At 43.4% G+C, this 18,939-nt stretch overlaps 1 protein-coding gene and 1 pseudogene across 3 annotated transcripts in view; both read right to left on the reverse strand.

Moving 5' to 3' along the window:
• Positions 1-18,939, reverse strand: part of Trpc5 (transient receptor potential cation channel subfamily C member 5) — a 352,275-nt gene that overhangs the window by 18,404 nt on the left and 314,932 nt on the right. The gene's annotated exons all lie outside the window — the stretch shown is intronic.
• LOC110565915 (ADP-ribosylation factor-like protein 5A) lies at positions 1,671-2,258 on the reverse strand (annotated as a pseudogene).

The following is an 18,939-nucleotide window of genomic DNA, read 5'->3' on the forward strand; positions in this document are numbered from 1 at the left end:
GACATCCAGTTAGGCCAGCACCATTTGTTGAAGATGCTATCGGTTTTCCATCGTATGGTTTTGGCATCTTTGTCAAAGATCAGGTGTCCATAAGTGTGCTTTCTATATCTCTTGATCTCTCCCTCTAGATCTCTCTTTCTTGATCTCTCTCAATCTCTCAATTTCTTTTTATGTATCTCTCAATCTCTCTTTGTCTATCGATCTCTCTCTCTTGCTCTCTAGATCTCTCTCTCCATTTCTCTCTGTTCGTCTCTATCTCTCTCTCTCTTTTTCGACTTCTTGATTTGTTTGTATCTCAATCTCTCTCTCTATCTCTCGATCACTCTCTCGATCTCTCTATCTCTCTTCTATTTCTCTATCTCTCTACCTCTGTATCTATCTCTATCTATCTCTGTATCTATCTCTATCTATCTCTCTGTCTTTCTTGATCTCTCTATATCTTTATCTCTCGAGGTCTCTATCTCTGTATATATTTTTCTCTATATCTCTCTGTCTCTCTCTATTTCCTCTTTATCTCTCTTTGTGACTCTCACTCCATCTCTCCATCTCTCTCACACTGCAAAGAGGACACCCGGCCCGCCGGACATGGAGCCCTGCAGAAGGCTGCCTTCCAGTCCTTCAGTCCAGGGGCCCTTGCGGGCCATCTCCACCTCGTGCCGGCTCCTGGCTCCCCCTCGGGCTGTTTCTCCTCCTCGGGTCGGGCCGGCTCCCCTCGGGCCGTCTATCCCGCGGGCAGCTCCTCTTTGCGCCAAAGATCCTTCCTTGGCCCCAGGCCGCCCTCCACTCCTGAGGACTGAGGCCACAGCTGTCACTGCAGGGAGATCACGGAGAGTTTCCCATAGCATCACTCACAGCTTGCACGTTAAAGGATGCTTTAAATAGAGAATTCCCACTCTCCCCTGTCTACAGGTACTTCTCCTTTGTCTTTCCTTTCCTTTTTTTTTTTAAATCAACTGATAGTTTTAATCACAGTTTCTGAGTGAATGATTAGTAGCTGAATTGGCATAAGGATCCACAGAAGAGAAGTCTGACAACTGCTTACCATGTAATTCTGCCCAGGTATACAATGTCAAGCTTTTTCCTGTTTCATTTTTTAGGAGCAGCTCAACAAGGTTGGCTTGTTAGGATAATACAGAGAACAGAGGGATAAACTAAACAGTGACACTTAACACCAATGTTGGTATGCATTGACATTAGGATAATAACTAAGGCTATTATTAACTTGTGTTATTTGCTTTTCTTTAGAACACAAATGAAAACCATTAACTTGAACTTGAGGTATATACACAATACATGTTCAACTTTAAGCATAATACTTTCCATAATATTACATTTTTAAACACTGGAAACCGTATCTGTGCTGATTTGTATTTGATTCAATGTAATGAGAAGGGAACATTCAAATTGGTGGGGGTGGGGTGGTCAAGTCACACTGACAGTAAAGCTCTAAAGTTCAAATGTCTTCCTCTGCCTTTGTCCTCGCCACAGCTCTATCATGTCCTGAGAGGATTCATCATGAGAAAATGTCAGTCACAGCTTTGGAAGGATTGAGAGAGCAAACTGTGTGGCGACATTTCATCTTTGTTTTCAACATGTGGTCTTCATTTCTCTTCTTATAGAAAACTCTCAGTCAGTTTATTATAAATATATTTAAACCATTTTTGCAGCTTTCAGGTAAAGTCCAGTACTTTGTTCATATAGAGTCCGTGAGAAAACGTCAGCAGAAATAATCTTATCTTCAGGTGTGACATCATCCATTCAAGTCCTTGGCATAATCCCTCGCCAGTAAGAGCACAGCAAGCTTGGATATGCCACTGATGGTCTTTTATAGAAGTTAGCTTCAAAAACTGGGACAGCAGTACTGTCATGCATTCTTTAATATCTTGATTAGCAAAAATCAGCAACCCAGCTTTCCTTAGGTCCTCATGGGCTAGCATTTAGTAGAGCTCCTCTCTAGTTACAGAAATTCTTTCTCTGTCTGTGCTGTCCACAACAACTATTACACACTCTATGTTGGTGTAAGTGTTCCAGGAAGAACACAGGGATTCTTGGCCGCCAATATCCCACATTAGGAAACCTGTATTATTAACCACAATCTCTTACACAATACTTCCTATTGTAAGGGATGTATGTACAACTTCATTCATGTAAAACTGGTATAGGATGCTAGTCTTCCCTGCATTGTCCAGCCCAACAGTGATAAGTTTGCGCTTCTGGTGATTGAACAGCCTCCAGATCTGGGCGAAGAGAATTCCCATCTTAAGGCAGCTGATACCTCCAGCCGCCCAGGCTCAGGCTGCGGGGCAGAAGGACACGCCTGGACCTGCGCCTCTGCGGGAGCCCCCCCCCCCCCCCCCCGCCCCGCTACTCTCCACATTGTCTGCTCCAGCCTCTCCCATTTCCTTTCCTTTCCTTTCCTTTCCTTTCCTTTCCTTTCCTTTCCTTTCCTTTCCTTTCCTTTCCTTTCCTTTCCTTTCCTTTCCTTTCCTTTTTCCTTTTCCCTTTCCTTTCCTTTTTTCCTTTTCCTTTTCCCTTTCCTTTCCTTTTTCATTTCCCTTTCCTTTCCTTTTTTCCTTTTCCTTTTCCCTTTCCTTTCCTTTCCTTTTTCATTTCCCTTTCCCTTTCCTTTTTCCTTTCCTTTCCTTTCCTTTCTTTTTTCCTTGCCTTGCCTTTCCTTTCCTTTTTCCTTTCCTTTCTTTTTTCCTTGCCTTTCCTTTCCTTTTTCCTTGCCTTTCCTTTCCTTTCCTTTTTCCTTTCCTTGCCTTGCCTTTCCTTTTTCCTTGCCTTGCCTTTTTCCTTGCCTTCCTTTTCTTTGCCTTTTCTTTCTTTTTCTTTCCTTTCCTTTCCTCTTTCTTTTTTTTCTCTTTCCTTTCTTTTTTTTTCTGAGATGGAGTTCCTATAGCCCATGATGGCCTGAAACATAACCTGTAGCCCAGGCTGGCTTCACATTCTAGAAGCCTTCCTGTCCCTGTGTCTCACATTTTCAGATGACCAGCACAGTGGCTCAGGTTGGATTAGCATTTTTTTAAATTCATGTTCTAAAAAAGACAGAAGAAGCAGACTCTTCGGAAACATGGTGCTCAGTGTCCTGCAGCCCCAGACTCTCAGTCCCTCCATGCTTAGCACCCCTTTCCCATTAGAGTTTCTTCGTTGTCAGGAGGAGCTTCTCTTCCTGATACCTGATGGGAGTCACCTTGATTGGTTTCTTGAGTTCATCTGAAGGGCGCACACCCAGCTGCAAACATCAGGGGTGGAGAGAACTCCAGCTCTGACCCATCGCCTGCTCATCTGCTATCTAATGTGGATGCCCTGTGTTGCTCCAAGTGATCACACATACGTCTAATATTCTGGTCAAACCCATCCTTCTGCCCCCTCCTACCAAGTTCTGATCTTCCACGGTTTTTTGTTTGTTTGCTTGCTTGTTCCAGTTTTTATTTCGTATTAATTAAGTCTGTGTGATCTGTGTATTAGTGACAGCAGAGATCAGAGCCAGTGACTGTATTCCTTATTGTGAGGAAGTCTGCAAGTGAGGCAGACTCTCCTTCAGTAAGACATCTGCCCATGCTTGATTTCCAAGCATGGGATTCCTGTCTAGTCCACCTATTGATTTTCTAAACATGGTGGAAAAAGTAAAAACGAAAGGTCTTCCAGAGTGTCCTTCTATCAATCCATAAGAAGTATTTACTAAGGACCTACTATATGTCCTATTTTTTAATTAAGTGTTTTTTTGTATTAGTTACTGGTTATTCACCTTTTATCCCAGCGGTAGCCTCCTCCCTCATCTCCTCCTAATCCTCCCCCTCCTTCCCTCATTTCCTCCTATGCCCCTCTCCAAGTCCACTGACAGGGGAGGTCCTCCTCCTGTTCCCTCTGACCCTAGCTTGGTTTGTGGTACGTTTACACAATGGAAGACTACTCAGCAATTAAAATAAAAAAAATCATGAAATTTGCAGGCAAATGGTGGGAACTAGTAAAGCTCATCCTGAGTGAGGTAACCAAGAAGCAGAAAGACACTCACCACTCACTGTATATGTCCCATTTTTAGGCAGCAGTAGAATATGAAGAAAAGAGATGACAGTGCCTAGCCATGGTGCTTTCAGGGGTCTGCAAAGGTTGAAAAGATGCATGTTTTGAAATCAGCAAAGTAGTTGTAGAACTGGCTACTGAACTTTGTACTCTCTACAAGCTAAAAGTGTTTGTTGTGCTTTTTAATGTAACCAAAATCAAAGGAGCGATAGTTTGCCACTTGAGATTTACAGAAATTTCATTGTCCATCAATAAAACATCATCGGCACATACATTAATGCTCGTGGCCATCGCTATTAATTTATGTACTGCCTTTGGCTACTTCTGCGTTGTGACATAGGAACTGAGTAGTTGAGACAGAACTTAGGCCCAAAGAGCCTGAAATTTTCCCTTACTGGACCTCTATGGGAAAGGTCATGGGAGTGGCTAATACTGTCAGTTTGATGGGCCACAGGGTCACTGACGATGCAGGCCTCTGTGTGTGTCTGTGAAGAGTTTTTTTAGATGAGGTTAGCTAAGATGAGGAGACCCCACCTGGTATGGGCAGTGGCACCTCTTGGACTGGGTGCCTCGATGATATAAAAGGCAAAAGTGAGCTGAGGGCTGGTGCTCCTGGGTCTCTGTTTACTGACTGCAGGGACAGTATGACCAGCCACCTTAAGTTCCTGTCTCCAGGATGGAGCCAAATTCATGCTTCTTTAAATTACAACGTAATTGGACAAGTAATGACTACAGCCACTCTCTCCTGGCAGAAGGATAATAAGGGAAGTGTTGGTCAGCTTTATCTGAAAACGTTTCCTCCTTAAAAATATCCTGCACGATGCACTAAAACATTGTTAATTTACTCAAGTTTCAAGTACCATTTAAGTTCTTGTATGTGGATTGCCTGTGTGTGTGTGGGTGTTCTGCCTGCCGTGTGTGTCTGTACCTCATGTGAACGCCTGATGGAGGCCTGAAGAGGATGCTGGACGCCCTGAGATGGGTGTTAAAATTGGTTGTCAGGTGCCATGTGGGTGCTGAGAATTGACCCCTGGTCCTCGGGAAGAGCAGCCAGTATTCTTAATGACTCAGATATCTCTGCAGCCCTCAAACCCGGTTAAAAAAAAATCTAAAACATCTCTGCATCAATAAGTTTGCCTGTGTGAAATGTATGAATGAGGCATTATCTCCTAGAAGATCCCCCAGGACTTGGAGCCTGGATGGAGTTAGCTGAGGGAGTTGTGAACCCATTGATTCCAATCTTCTTTCCTAAGTATCGGTTCCCTAATGATGGACGAAGCCCACAGGGCTTTCCGTTCTTGCACTCCACTAGCTTCCTGCTGCGTTGAAACTGGAAGGAGAGACTTTGAGATATGCATGCTTCTCACCCAGTCTTTGGTGTCTAGGGAAAACTGGGAAGGAGAGCAAAGAAAAACAGGATGTTGTGAAGAAGACAGACATAAAAGAAAGAGAGGAGGCTGGGTGTGGAAGAGAGAGTGGTGCATGTGGGAAGGTGGGTGAGTGGAGAGAGAGAGGAACAAAGACACACACACACACACACACACACACACACACACCGAGAGGTTATATTCTTATTGTACCCTGATCTTTTCCCTACTATTTCTTTAAGACACCAGGTTCATCTTCTTGTGCCATCTTCAGTTGACGTCCCTGGGAGGCCTGCTCTTGAGAGAAGGGGGAGCAGGGAAAGAGAAACAGTCCAATCTGAAGGAGAAAGGGTTGAGGTAACTGGGAGGAGTGACAGGAGGGGAAACTTCAGTCAGGATGTATGAGAGAATAATAAATAAAAATAAAACCAAACAGCAGTTTGACCTTAACAACAGAGATAATATAAACCTACTATACCTCAAGAAAGAGGCAGCTAAGGCCCCTGAGGCTCCTCTGGTTATTTTGGTTTCTACATTGGCAACCTTCCCTGCCCATTTTCTCTCCTGGGTAGAGAGGAAGGCTGGAACACTGGGCTCTGGTGATCACAGGAGGAGAAAGGCTTTCTTAATGTTAACTCTGCCCTCATGTTTAAAGTTTTCTAAATGTTTTAAAGTGTGTGTGTGTGTGTGTGTGTGTGTATGCTCACAGAGGCTAGAAGAGGGCACCATAGCTCCTGGAGCTGGAGTCAAAGGCATTTCTGAGCTGTCTGGCAGCATTGCTGGGAACTTCCGGTCCTCCTCAAAAGCAGAAAGACTCCCACCCGCTCAGCCATATCTCCGATACCACACCGAGTCTTTAAGTTCCAAGTAGAAATTGGGTTTGTATTCACACACCTATGACCTGAGAATGTGGGAGGCACAGACAGGAGCATGAGGAGTTTAAGACCTGTCTGTGAGGAGGAACAGCACAGTGAGTTCTTGTCTCAAAATTCTTGAAATGAAAAGGGAGAAGTAAATAAATAAATAAATAAATAATCTCAGCCAGGCATGGTGACACGAGCCTGTAATCCCAGCACTCAGGGAAGCAGAGGCTGGTAGATCTCTGTGAGTTTGAGGCCAGCCTGGTCTACACAGCAATCCAGGACAGCCAAGGCTATGCAGAGAAACCCTGTCTCAAAAAACTAAAATAAATAAATAAATAAATAAACAAACAAATAAAATAAAAAAAATAAAAGAAAAAGAAAAAGGAAAAGACCTCAAGCCAATTAGAAGCAGAAGACTATTGTACCATTTGTTGTTCCAGTCAAACAACTCAAAGCATCCAAAACAAGTACTATGAGAACAGGGTAAAATCTAAGAAAAGCCACAGTCCTTGGTAATGAGCTCTGGGCCACAGATACTTGAATTGTCTACAAACGTAGATATTTCAGGAGGACACCTCGGGACCAAGCTTCATGGAGATCCAGGAGCATTTTTTTTTCTAAATCTCAGCTTGGAAAGCATTTGAAATGCACACTGCTAATTGTTAGTTTACAGGGAGTGGTTAATTTACACGTTGCCATCTTTGGCTTGGGAACTGCTATCCAGATCTGGGCCTTTGCCAAACCATGATGATGGCGACATTCTCTGACCTTCCAGTCACTTTTTGTGGCTGGTGTCTCTCTCCACACTTCCTTAGGCAGATGGGGAGAGACATTGGGGCTAACTGATCACTTGAAGAGTCACTCCTGTTTCTGCTAGACTGACCCAAGGTAGAATCTTTATGACAACTGTTTATGGTTATAATGAACACCCAGGACAGGCGACCTGTGGCTCACAGAGAAGCAGTTCAGGTATCTGTTATGTCAAGTTGCCATTATTTGTCACTTCTTTTTCAATTTTAATTTTTATATTAATTACAGTTTATTTATGTTGTATCCCAGCTGTAGCTCCATCCCCCAGCCCCTACCAATCCCACCTTCCCTCCCTCTTCTTCTCCTATGCCCCTCCCCCAGTCCACTGATAGGAGAGGACGTCCTCCCCTTCCATCTGACCCTAGCCTGTCAGGTCTCATCAGGACTGGCTGCATTGTCTTCCTCTGTGGCCTGGTAAGGTTGCTTCTCCCTCAGGCAGAGGTGATCAGAGAGCAATGGGCTGCCGATTTTTAATCTAATTTTTTTTCACAATTTATTCATTATTTATCCCAACTGAAACCCCCTCCCTCTACTTCTTCCAGTCCCACCCTCCCTCCATCTTACCCCATCCCCTTCCCCTAGTCCACTGAAAGGTGGGAAGTTTCTCCTCTGCCATCCGCCCACAGCTTATCAAGTCTCATCAGGACTGCCTGGATCCTCTTCCCTTTTGGCCTGGTAAGGCCTCATCGCCAGGGGCGAGTGGTCAAAGAGCACTCAACCAAGTTCATGACAGAGGCAGCCCTTGCTCCCCTTACTCAGGAACCCACGTGGAGACTGAGCTGCCAATCGGCTGCATCTGAGCAGGGGGTCTATGTCCTCTCCGTGGATGGTCCTTAGTTGGTGCATAAGTCTCTGCAGGATCCCATTGGGCTAGAAATTTTAGCTTTGTTGGTCTGCTTATAAGTGAGTGTAGACCATGCCTGTCTGTCTGCTTCTGGGTTACCTCACTCAGGCTGATCAATTCTACCTCTGATAGGCTGTATGTGTCTTCCTGTCTTCTTCCCATTCCCCCTCACCCCTCTGTCAGTCACTGTAACTCTTAGCACGCAGCAGCCAGGAGCACAGGCCGCAGCTGCAGTTGGAAACAGGGTTAGGTGCTCAGCAGAACCCTGCCCTCAGGGGCTGTGAGAATCTCAGTTGAATCATTCTGACCTCCAACAGGTAAACAAAATCTGAAGCCAGAGAGCAAGAGAGTGCTGTTCCTCAGAAAAGCCACCAGGGGGAGAGCCAAACCAGGCCTGGTCTAAAGGTGTGGGAAATAGGAAGTGTTTGTCTTGCTTGTATGTATGAATGTATGGTGCAGACGTGTTTATTCTGTGACTGGAGGCTGGTTTTCGGAGAGTTTTTTTTCTTTTTTTTGAGATAAGGTCTCACTTTGCAGCCTTGTCTGGGATTGAACTTGCATCTCCTGATCAAGATGACCTTGAACTCGCCAAGATCTGCCTACCTCTACCTCCCGAGTGCTGGGATTAAAGGCATGAGCCGCGGTTTTGGAGGGGCTCAGTCACCGGGGGAGAACTTCTTGCCCTCGCAGAGGACTCAGGTTAGACTCCCAGGATGCAACAACCAGCAATTCCCTCTCCGGCCTTGGGAGGAGGGTAGGAGCAGCGGCTGGGCCCACGCCAAACAAACATGCATGCAGGGAAAACCCACACACATAAAACAAAACAAAGCAAAACAGATGAATCTTAAAAGAAATCAAGATGTGCCTTGATAGAAAGATTTGTGCCTTGTCTTCCTGTCACTTGTACCGGGTTCAGTTGATATTGCTGAAAGGCCTGTTCTTTTGTGAAGGGAAACAGAGGAGGAGTGGATCTAGGGAGAGGAGGTGAGAAGGGGGAGCTGGGAGGAACAGAGGGAGGGGAAACTGAGGTCACAATGTATTGTTTGGGAGAATAAACAAACAAACAATAAATGGAATGAAATAATAGACTAGGAAAAACAAAACAAAACACAAAGACGTGAGCCACCACAGCTGGTCACTTGTTGGACAGAATTAAGGACAGAGTAGAGGAGAAAGTACGTGTTTGATCTCTGCTAAGCACACACACACACACACACACACACACACACACACACAGAGAGAGAGAGAGAGAGAGAGAGAGAGAGAGAGAGAGAGAGAGAGAGAGAGAGAATCCACATTTGGTTAGGAGCCTAGAGATAATTAATGAGCCAGTCAGCCAAGGGAAGGGAGGGAGGCTGGACAAAAGCCAGGCATCCTGTATCCTTGGAATTATAATGCAGGCCCAAGGGAGGAACGATGATACTGTTGTTACTTTGGATGGGGAGACCTGACTGAGAATCTGTCCTTGGTTATTATCGAAACGGAAACTCAAAACAACAAATGCTGGTGTGAGGGACACGTTAATTCCCGTACGCTATTGCTAGGAACAAAAATTAGCACAGCCATTACGGAGAACAAGACTGAGGCTCCTAAACAAACAAACAAACAAAATATAGAATTCATACTATCCAGCTGCTTGACTTCTGGACGTATACACACAAGACATGAAATGGCCACACCAAAAAGAGACCACCACACCAAAAAGAGACCTGCATCCAGATGCTGTGGCGTTATCACAACAGCTAAAACACAGAGGTGACCCAGGCACCTATGAATAGGTAAAGAAAAATGGAGTGAGCCTGCATAAGGGAGTATTATTCTGCCAATAAGAAAAGGAAATCCTTTTCTTTGGCAACTGAAGAGATGGAAATATAGGACATTATGGTCAAGTGAAATAAGCCAGACTCAGAAATACAAGGTGAACATTTTTTTTTCTTCCACAGGTGCATGCTTTTCAAGGAAGGTTGACCTAAATGCAGACTAGAGATTGCTAGAGTTGGAGGGCAGGTGGATTAGATACAGAGATCCTGGGTTTCTGTAGTGCCTGGTGTATGCATGTGATGAAAAAGCACACTAAAACTAGCTAAATATGTATAACTTAAGCTTGCTAACTAGAAAGAAAACAGTGTCCCTCCTTAGAAAAGTGACTGCAATCTTTTGGCCTCAGTTTCCCCTTGTATAAAATGAAATTCAACATAATACCTCCTAAAGCAGGCGTGATGGTTTAATGAGATAATATGCCCTGAATGTATTTATCAAGTGTGTGGACTGTGAGTGAGTGGGGGTCATTGATGACTATTATAGTGATACCAGAGAAAAAATAATTGGTTCAGTGCCTGCCAGCTAACAAAGACATGTCCAGATGCCAGTTATTCTTATTCATTAAATGGAAACTACTGAACTTCAACATCTTAGAAAGACTCTAAACTCACAGATTTGGCTAAAGATGGAAAAATGGGACTTGTCCAGGTCAGGCAATTAGCTCAGGGTCCTGGGCAGGCTTCCCATAGAGAGTAGTGATGGAGCCCAGAACGAGGATGTAGCCAAACTCATTCCCCTTTATTACTGTTACACAGCCTGGGTCTAGGGCTTTGATGTAGCTCCTAGATACCCGAGTCTTCTCCGTGTCCTTTTGCAGGGCGACAGCCCATCCTTTACAGAGACAAAGAGAACACCTGAAAGGTTTCACAGGGGAACAGTAAGAATGGCAGAAAGGAGTTAAAGGCCATGCTTACAGTCTTACTGCTTCCAGCAAGCCTCAGGCCAGGCTGCTCTCTGCTGGTGTGTGAGCTCTTTCCTTGCTGGAGATGAAAGTTCAACCCTACAGCCCCTTCTCTGTCTTTCCCAATTTGAGCCAAACTTCAAAGTCAAATGGACATCTACCCCACAGCCATGTAACAATTCTGGTCAGACTAGAACAGGATGACTAGGTATCACTCCTAAGTCTTTCACATCTCGAAGAAACAACACAAGCATTGGTCATGTGGGAGATGGAGAAGTTGAGAAGCTGAGCACGGGCCACTGAGGCCAGTCAGCAATAAGAAACACCCCTTGTTCTAGAGTTCAAAGGGCAGCATGAAGAGGGTATGTCATGAGAACCAACGGGCTGGGGCTCCCTGAGAAGGCCTGGTTGGAAGATGAGGCCCAGGTAAGCAGGGAAGAAATGGTGACCATTGACTCCTGGTCTCACAGAGGACAAACCTGTTCTGAGAAGCACCCTAGCAAGCGAGGCTCAGAAAAAGGAAAAAAAAAATATTGTATGTTCACACTGCCTCCTCCTTTTTTTAAATTAATTACACTTTATTCACTTTGTATCCCCCCATAAGGCCCTCCCTCCTCCCCTCTGGATCCCACCTTCCCACTTCTTCACGCATGCCTCTTCCCAAGTCCACTGATAGGGGAGGTCCTCCTCTCCTTCCTTCTGATCTTAGTCTATCAGATTTCATCAAGAGTGGCTACATTGTCATCTTCTGTGGCCTGGTAAGGCTGCTCCCCCCTCAGGGAAAGGTGAACATAGAGAAGACCAATCAGATTATGTCAGAGGCAGTCCCTCTTGCCATTATTATGTAATGCACTTGGACACTAAACTGCCATGGACTATATCTGTGCAGGGGTTCTAGGTTATCTCCATGCCTGGTACTTGGCTGGAGTATGAGTCTCTGGGAAGTTCCCTGTGTTCAAATTTTCTGGTTCTGTTGCTCTCCTTGTGGGGTTCCTGTTCTCTCCAGACCTTACTATTTCCCACTTCTTTCATAAGATTCTATGCACACTGCCCAACAGTTGGCCATAAGTCTCAGTGTCTGCTTTGATAGTCTACAGGGCAAAGCCTTTCAAAGGCCCTCTGTGGCAGGTTCCTAGGTTGTTTCCTGTTTTCTTCTTCTTCTGACGACCTTCTTCTTTGCCTTTCAGGATGGGGATTGAGCATTTTAGGCAGAGTCCTGTCTCTTGATTAGTTTCTTTACATGTACAGATTTTAGTAGGTTTATCCTATGTAACATGTCTGTATGAGTGAGTATATACCATGTGTGTCTTTCTGCTTCTGGGACAGCTACTCAGGATTATCCTTTCCAGGTCCTACCATTTAACTGCAAATTTCATAATTTCCTTGTTTTTAATTGCTGAGTAATATTCCATTGTGTAGAGGTACCACAATTTCTGCATCCATTCTTCAGTTGAGGGGTATCTGGGCTGTTTCCAGCTTCTGGCTATTACAAATAAAGCTGCTACAAACATGGTTGAGCAAATGTCCTTATTGTGTACTTGAGCCTCTTGTAGATGATATGATAGTATACCTGAGTGACCGTAAAAATTCTACCAGGGAACTCCTACAGCTGATAAACACCTTCAGCAAACTGGCCGGATACAAAATTAACTCCAAAAAATCAGTAACCCTCTTGTATACAAAAGACAAAAGGGCTGAAAAAGAAATTAGGGAAACAATACCCTTTAAAATAGCCACAAATAACATAAAGTACCTTGATGTAACCCTAACCAAGCAAGTCAAAGACTTGTATGAAAACAATTTCAAGTCTCTGAAGAAAGAATTAGAAGAACATATCAGAAGATGGAAAGATCTCCCATGCTCAAGGCTTGGCAGGATTAACATAGTAAAAATGGCCATCTTACCAAAAGCAATCTACAGATTCAATGCAATTCCCATCAAATTACCAACACAATTCTTTACAGACCTGGAAAGAAAAATTCTCAACTTTATATGGAATAACAAGAAACCCAGAATTGCTAAAACAATCCTCTACAATAAAAGATCTTCTGGAGGTATCTCCATTCCTGATCTCAAGCTGCACTATAGAGCAACAGTAATTAAAACTGCATGGTACTGGCCTAGACACACAATGGTGGATCAATGGAACTGAACAGAAGACCCAGAAATAAATCCACAAACTTATGGATACCTGATCTTTGACAAAGATGCCAAAACCATACAATGGAAAAAAGACAGCATCTTCAACAAATGGTGCTGGTCCAACTGGATGTCTACATGCAAAAAAAATGAAAATAGATCCATACTTATCACCCTGCACAAAACTGAAGTCCAAGTGGGTCAAAGACTTCAACATAAAACCAGAGAAGAAAAAGTGAGGAAGACCCTAGAACTCATTGGTACAGGAGAAAACTTCCTGAACAGAACACTAACAGCACAGGCTCTAAGAGCAACAATCAATAAATGGGACCTCATGAAACTGAAAAGCTTCTGTAAAGCAAAGGACACCATCATCAAAACAAAGCGACTGCCTACAGATTGGGAAAGAATCTTCACCAACCCTTTATCTGACAGAAGGCTAATATCCAGTATCTATAAAGAACTAAAGAAGCTGAAAAGCAGCAAACCAAGTAATCCAATTAAAAAATGGGGAACAGAGCTAAACAGAATTCTCTATAGAGGAATATCGAATGGCAGAGAAACACTTAAAGAAATGCTCAGCATCCTTAGCCATCAGGGAGATGCAAATCAAAATGACACTGAGATTTCACCTTACACCCATCAGAATGGCCAAGATGAAAAACTCAAGTGACAACACATGCTGGAGAGGTTGTGGAGAAAGGGGAACCCTTTTCCACTGCTGGTGGGAATGTAACCTTATACAACCACTCTGGAAATCAATCTGGTACTTTCTAGGACAACTAGGAATAGTGCTTCCCCAAGACCCAGCCATATCACTCCTAGGCATATATCCAAAAGATGCCCCCTCCTTCTTAATTCTTCAAATCCAATCTACCCACAAGGATGGGTGGAAAGACACTGGTGGGGACATTGTCCCTGGTGCAGGGAATGGATCACAGTCAAAAGCAGATGAAACACTGTGTATGTATGTTCGTGTGCACTCGTGTGTGCATGTGCGTGTGCTTGTGTGTGTGTGTGTGTGTGTGTGTGTGTGTGTGTACACATGCATGGTGTTGCAGTATTAGAGACTGACTTTAAGGCTTCAAGTCTGCTAAGCAAGTGTGCTCTCCTAGGACACTGCATCCCACTTGAAAAGTCTTTGTTTTACATAAAAGTCAACTGAGGCAGAAGGAGGTCCAATTTGCCTCAACCATACTCCATTGCTGCCTGTGTTTCAGACAGATTTTGGTGACGATTGCTGATAGGCTCATCATTGTTCCTCTACTTAGGTCAGACTTTCCACTCTGAACCCTACCTCAGGCTCCCTGACAGCATGGACTGTATTTTCCCTTTTTGTGTCATTATGGACTTTTTACTAAGCTGACCAGAAAAAAAGTAACTTTCTAACGGAAACACATGACTAACAGGTATTGACACACTCCATTTTACCAATGGGAGGGGAAACTTTATATGTCTTTGAGGGCTGGGCATGTCTGTTTACTCCTTCATGAAATGTGGCAGCCTTTTCTCAGGTCCCTCAGGGCAGACTGGCAACATATAAAAGCAGAAAGCAAGGTGAGAAAAAGTCAGTGTCTAGATTGCTGGAGTGACATGTGAAATGGCTGTTCCATGGCCTCATGTGATCTCTAAGGAATCTTAAAGGAACAAGTTCTTTCCCTGGAAAGCGGCTAGGCCACTGCTTAGATTAACTCTAGCTTTCAGAGATTGGACTGTTCAGTGGCACTGATGGTTGGTGGTGTTTATATTAGCTTCTGTGTCCTTAAGAAACAACTCCTTGGCCAAGGCAGGCACCAGACTTTTATTGTGGAGGAAGTCAGGCTCAGATAGTAGGTCTTTCACGCCCTGATTAGGACAATAAAGTCTTTTATTACTGGAACTGGTTAGACCAAGGAGATTAGAGAGTTTGGAGTTGTGATACAATTAGATAAAGAATGACACTGTGCTATGGTCCTGTTTTTAAAAGATTTATCTTTCTTTCTTTCTTCTATCTATATGTCTATGTATGTATGTATGTATCTATCTATCTATCCATGTGTACGAGTGTTTTGCCTACATATATGTATGTGTGCCACATGTGTGCCTGGTCCCAGAAGAGGGCATTGGATCCTCTGGAGCTGTAAACACAGACAGCTATGAACCACTGTGTGGGTGCTGGGACCTGAACTAGAGTCCTATTCAAGGGCAAACCACTGAGACATTTTTCCAGCCCATTCACTACAGTGTTTGTTGAGCACATGCATTTCAAGTAAAGGACAGTGTGACAGTGTGGTTGGTTTAGGTCTGGATTTTAGGATTACCACCAATGGAGCCAAAAAATACTGAGCCCTGGGGCCCTGCAGAGACTGATACCCCAACCAGGGACCATTCATGGAGAGGACCTAAAACCCTGGCTCAGATGTAGCCCATAGACTCAGTCTCCATGAGGGTTCCCTAATAAGGGGAGGAGGAGATTTCTCTGGCATGAACTTAGTGGCTGGCTCTATGATCACCTCCCCCTGGGAGGGGAGTGCATCTTTGCCAAGCAACAGAGAAAAACAATGCAACTAGTGCTGATAAGGGCTGATAAGCTAGGGTCAAATAGGAGGGGAGGAGGACCTCCCTTATTAGTGGACTAAGGGAAGGGGACAGAGGAAGAAGAGGGAAGGAGGGTGGGATTGGGAGGAGACGAGGAAGGGGGACATAGCCGGGATACAAATTGAATAAATTGTAATAAATGATATTAATAATAAAAAATTATCCTCATTCAAATCCAGACTGGCCTGATGAGATGACTGGCATATTGTCGACAAGGACTATAGGAATAAGGCAGAAAGCAAAATAATCATTCTTGACATGACTTCTGGGCCATGGACACTTGAATGATCCACAAATATAGTTTGTAACTTATAAAGAGAACATCCTGAGACCAATCTTCGGGAAGGCCTAGTTTTCAACAATGAGCAATACTTTCTGAATCTCAGCCCAGAACTCTTTTAAAATGCAAATGTAGCCATTTTTTTTTTTTTTAATCTCCAGAAAGTCCACTGGTGCATTGCAGGCCGCTGGTATCTTTGACTTGGGAATGGCTGCCTAGATCTAAGCCTTTGGAAAACCATAATGATGGTGAGGTTTTCTGTGACTCTAATCTCTTTTTTTTCTTGGTGTCCCTTCTGACTCTTCCTCAAACACTTGGCCTCATGGAACTTCTCATTGCTTATAAGATTTCAGGAGGAGACAGGACCTATACATTTAAACTGTTATAGGTGACTGGCTAACAGCTCAGATCATATTTGTTTCAGAAATGGGAACAAGATATCAAGGGAAGAAATGCATAGATAACATTGCAAAACCTGACTCTGGATTTTACAGTAAATTTGTGTATGTTTTCCCACTTGTACATTTTTTTTCTTGTTTAGATTCAAGTGCTCATTAAAGAAGACCATCTCTCCAGCATCTTTGAAGTCTTCATGGGAAACTGATAAAGAGCTCAACTCTTTCTGGGACAGCTCTTAGCTGCTGCTCTTAACCTTTGAACTAGAGTAAACACAGGACCATTTCCCAGTGAGATTTGTTGACAAGTGAATTCCTCCCCAGGCTGAGGCAGCTCTGTGTCTCCAGGGGTTTCTCTTTCTGAAGTCTCTTCCTGCCTCGATAGTGGAGGCCTTCTAAAGGGAAATTCCTGAAGTTGAGATGTTATGAACGGAATGGAATCTACTTTCTGTTCTCTTCCATTTATGAAAACAGGTATTTGTGCGATTAGGTTGCCCAATATCAACATCCTATTTGATACATTTCCAAAGAGTGTAAATATCCAACCAGGAAACTCCAGAGCAGTGGGTAGGATTCCGAATGGTTAACTCTGGCTCCAGATGTGTGAGAGGGTATAGGCCCCAGTCAGGGCATTTACTCGGGCCCATAAGGAGGTATTTAAGCTGTTGTCTTTGGGTGCAGGAGTAAGTGGTATCGAAACCAAACCTGTTAGCAGTAGGTGGTGACAAAAAAGGTGGCATGGATGATCCCTACTCTTGCTAGAAAATATCACCCAGCTTAGTGGGGCACACTGAAACCCTCTATTAGATGACAAGAAAATTTCACCCTTTTTTTCCTGTCACTGGAGATAATCAACCGCTAGAGAGCAAGACAACTGAAAATGCCTTAGCAGGCAGGAAAATAAACCTTTTGGATTCCATGTGTGTTCTCACCCTTTTGAGAGACAGGCTAGGTATGAGCAGAAACCATAAATCAGCTCAAAGGTCTTTGTCCAGTTGGATTCATATGAAGGTGGGGTTGAAAGAGAGAAAGGGAAGAAGGAAAAAGAGAAAGGAGAGAGAGACTGAGACTGTGAGAGGAAAGAAATCAATCTGAGCTCTACTCCTTATTCTGTTTCAACACAACAAAGAAATAAAATTGCAGAGCCAGGAAGGACCTTGCCATCCTCACCCTGATCTCTGGATGCACAGACTCATGGAGCTGGCAGTGGTATTAGTTATCATCAATACAAGTTCCTCACTTTTTGGAGGAAGAAACAGAGGCCCAAGAAGGATAAATGACTTACCCCCATTGACTCCATAATACAAGCCAGTCCCAGGATTAGAGTCCTTTGTTTTTATTTTTTTCTACTCAACTCCCATCCCCTTTATAGTGGGCTTCTTAAGCATCTATGACCTAAATCGCCCTAGTAGACAATTTTACATGCTTAAGTAAATCCCCAGTGACAGAAATTGTACAAATTTGCTTCTGCATCACTGTGAGAAAGTATAGAAGAAAAATCAAATGATAAGGGGAAAGGATTATTTTGGTTCATGACTTCAATCATTGATGGCTTTATTCTGTTGTTCTTAGCCTGTGCCAGAACAGCCACAGCATAGGAGCATGACAGCCAGAGAGTAAAGAGAAGGAGAAAGAAGATAGGCGCCCATAATTCTTTTTAGAGTATACTCCCCAGTGACCTAACTTCCAAGTAGGCCACACCTACTGAAGGTTCCATTACCTACCAATAGCACCACAGGCTGGAAAATAAATGTCTAACATGCTGGCCTTGCTGGGGCCATTTTAGATCTAAGCTGTGGTACCCGTTGTGCCAATCTATTTCATTGTCATTTACAGTTAGAAAGTCTATCACAAGGATAATTCAAAGATCTCTTACTGTAACATATATCAATGTACTGTCCATGATGGTTCTCTCCAGAATGGAAATAAATAAGAGGTGTTTCTTATTGCCTAAAATTTTTGAGAAATGTGCAGTCTATGTGTAAGCACATATATCACATACACACATGCTTATGTAGCCAATTATTTAATCTTCTATAGGCTAAATGACTCCTTCTGACAAACCACAGCAGAGAAATAGCATACAGGAAGGAAAAAGACTTAGGTGTTTGTCATTATTTGCCTTCTGGATGGTAGCAACCAACTGAGCTATATACATAGAGGGTAATCTAGCAACTAAATGTTCAAATTCAGATATTCAAGAGAACTAGTCTCATTTAACCAGTCTCAGCTGCTAAAACTCTTTTTAGAAATGATGAACAGATTATGAGACTATAAGTCAAAACTACATTTTTAATTCAGCATGGAGGGAGAAAGCAACAATGAATCCTGTATCCTCTACTTTCGCCATTTCTAGTCTAGGTAACAAGTAACAAGTACTGATGACTGATATGGTAATATGATGGACAAAAGAAAATCAAGAATACAAAGTGCAAAGTTTCATGGTGCATGCCTGTAATCATGGCACCATGGAGGCTGAGGGCAGGATGATTGGGGATTTGAGGCCAACCTGGGCTATAAAATGAAGCTTGTCTAGAACCAGTAATCCCAAGCTAAGAAGATCTGGTGATGGGGGAGTACAGTTACTCATCTCTGCTTGTTTTTAAATACATATATATGCATTCTTATAAACTGAGCATTATAGTGCACTTCTAAGTGTAATTCCAGGAGCTGAGACGTGGAGACAGGAGAATCAGGAGTTCAGGGTTGTCCTCTGATCCACAGTGAGTTTTAGGCTAGCTTTGGATGCTACTAAGATGTTGTAGCAAAAACAGAAGGACCATTTTTATTTCTCTGAAAGCTGTGTTTGCAACAGAATCCCAAATTTAGGAAAGGAGATGTTTGCAGCATTCTCCCTAGAGAAACTGAGCAACTGGATTTATCCTGAATATACATAAGACAGAGGACAAATTGAGT

The sequence above is a fragment of the Meriones unguiculatus genome, chromosome X (assembly GCF_030254825.1).
Source record: "Meriones unguiculatus strain TT.TT164.6M chromosome X, Bangor_MerUng_6.1, whole genome shotgun sequence".
In the NCBI taxonomy this organism is placed as follows: domain Eukaryota; kingdom Metazoa; phylum Chordata; class Mammalia; order Rodentia; family Muridae; genus Meriones; species Meriones unguiculatus.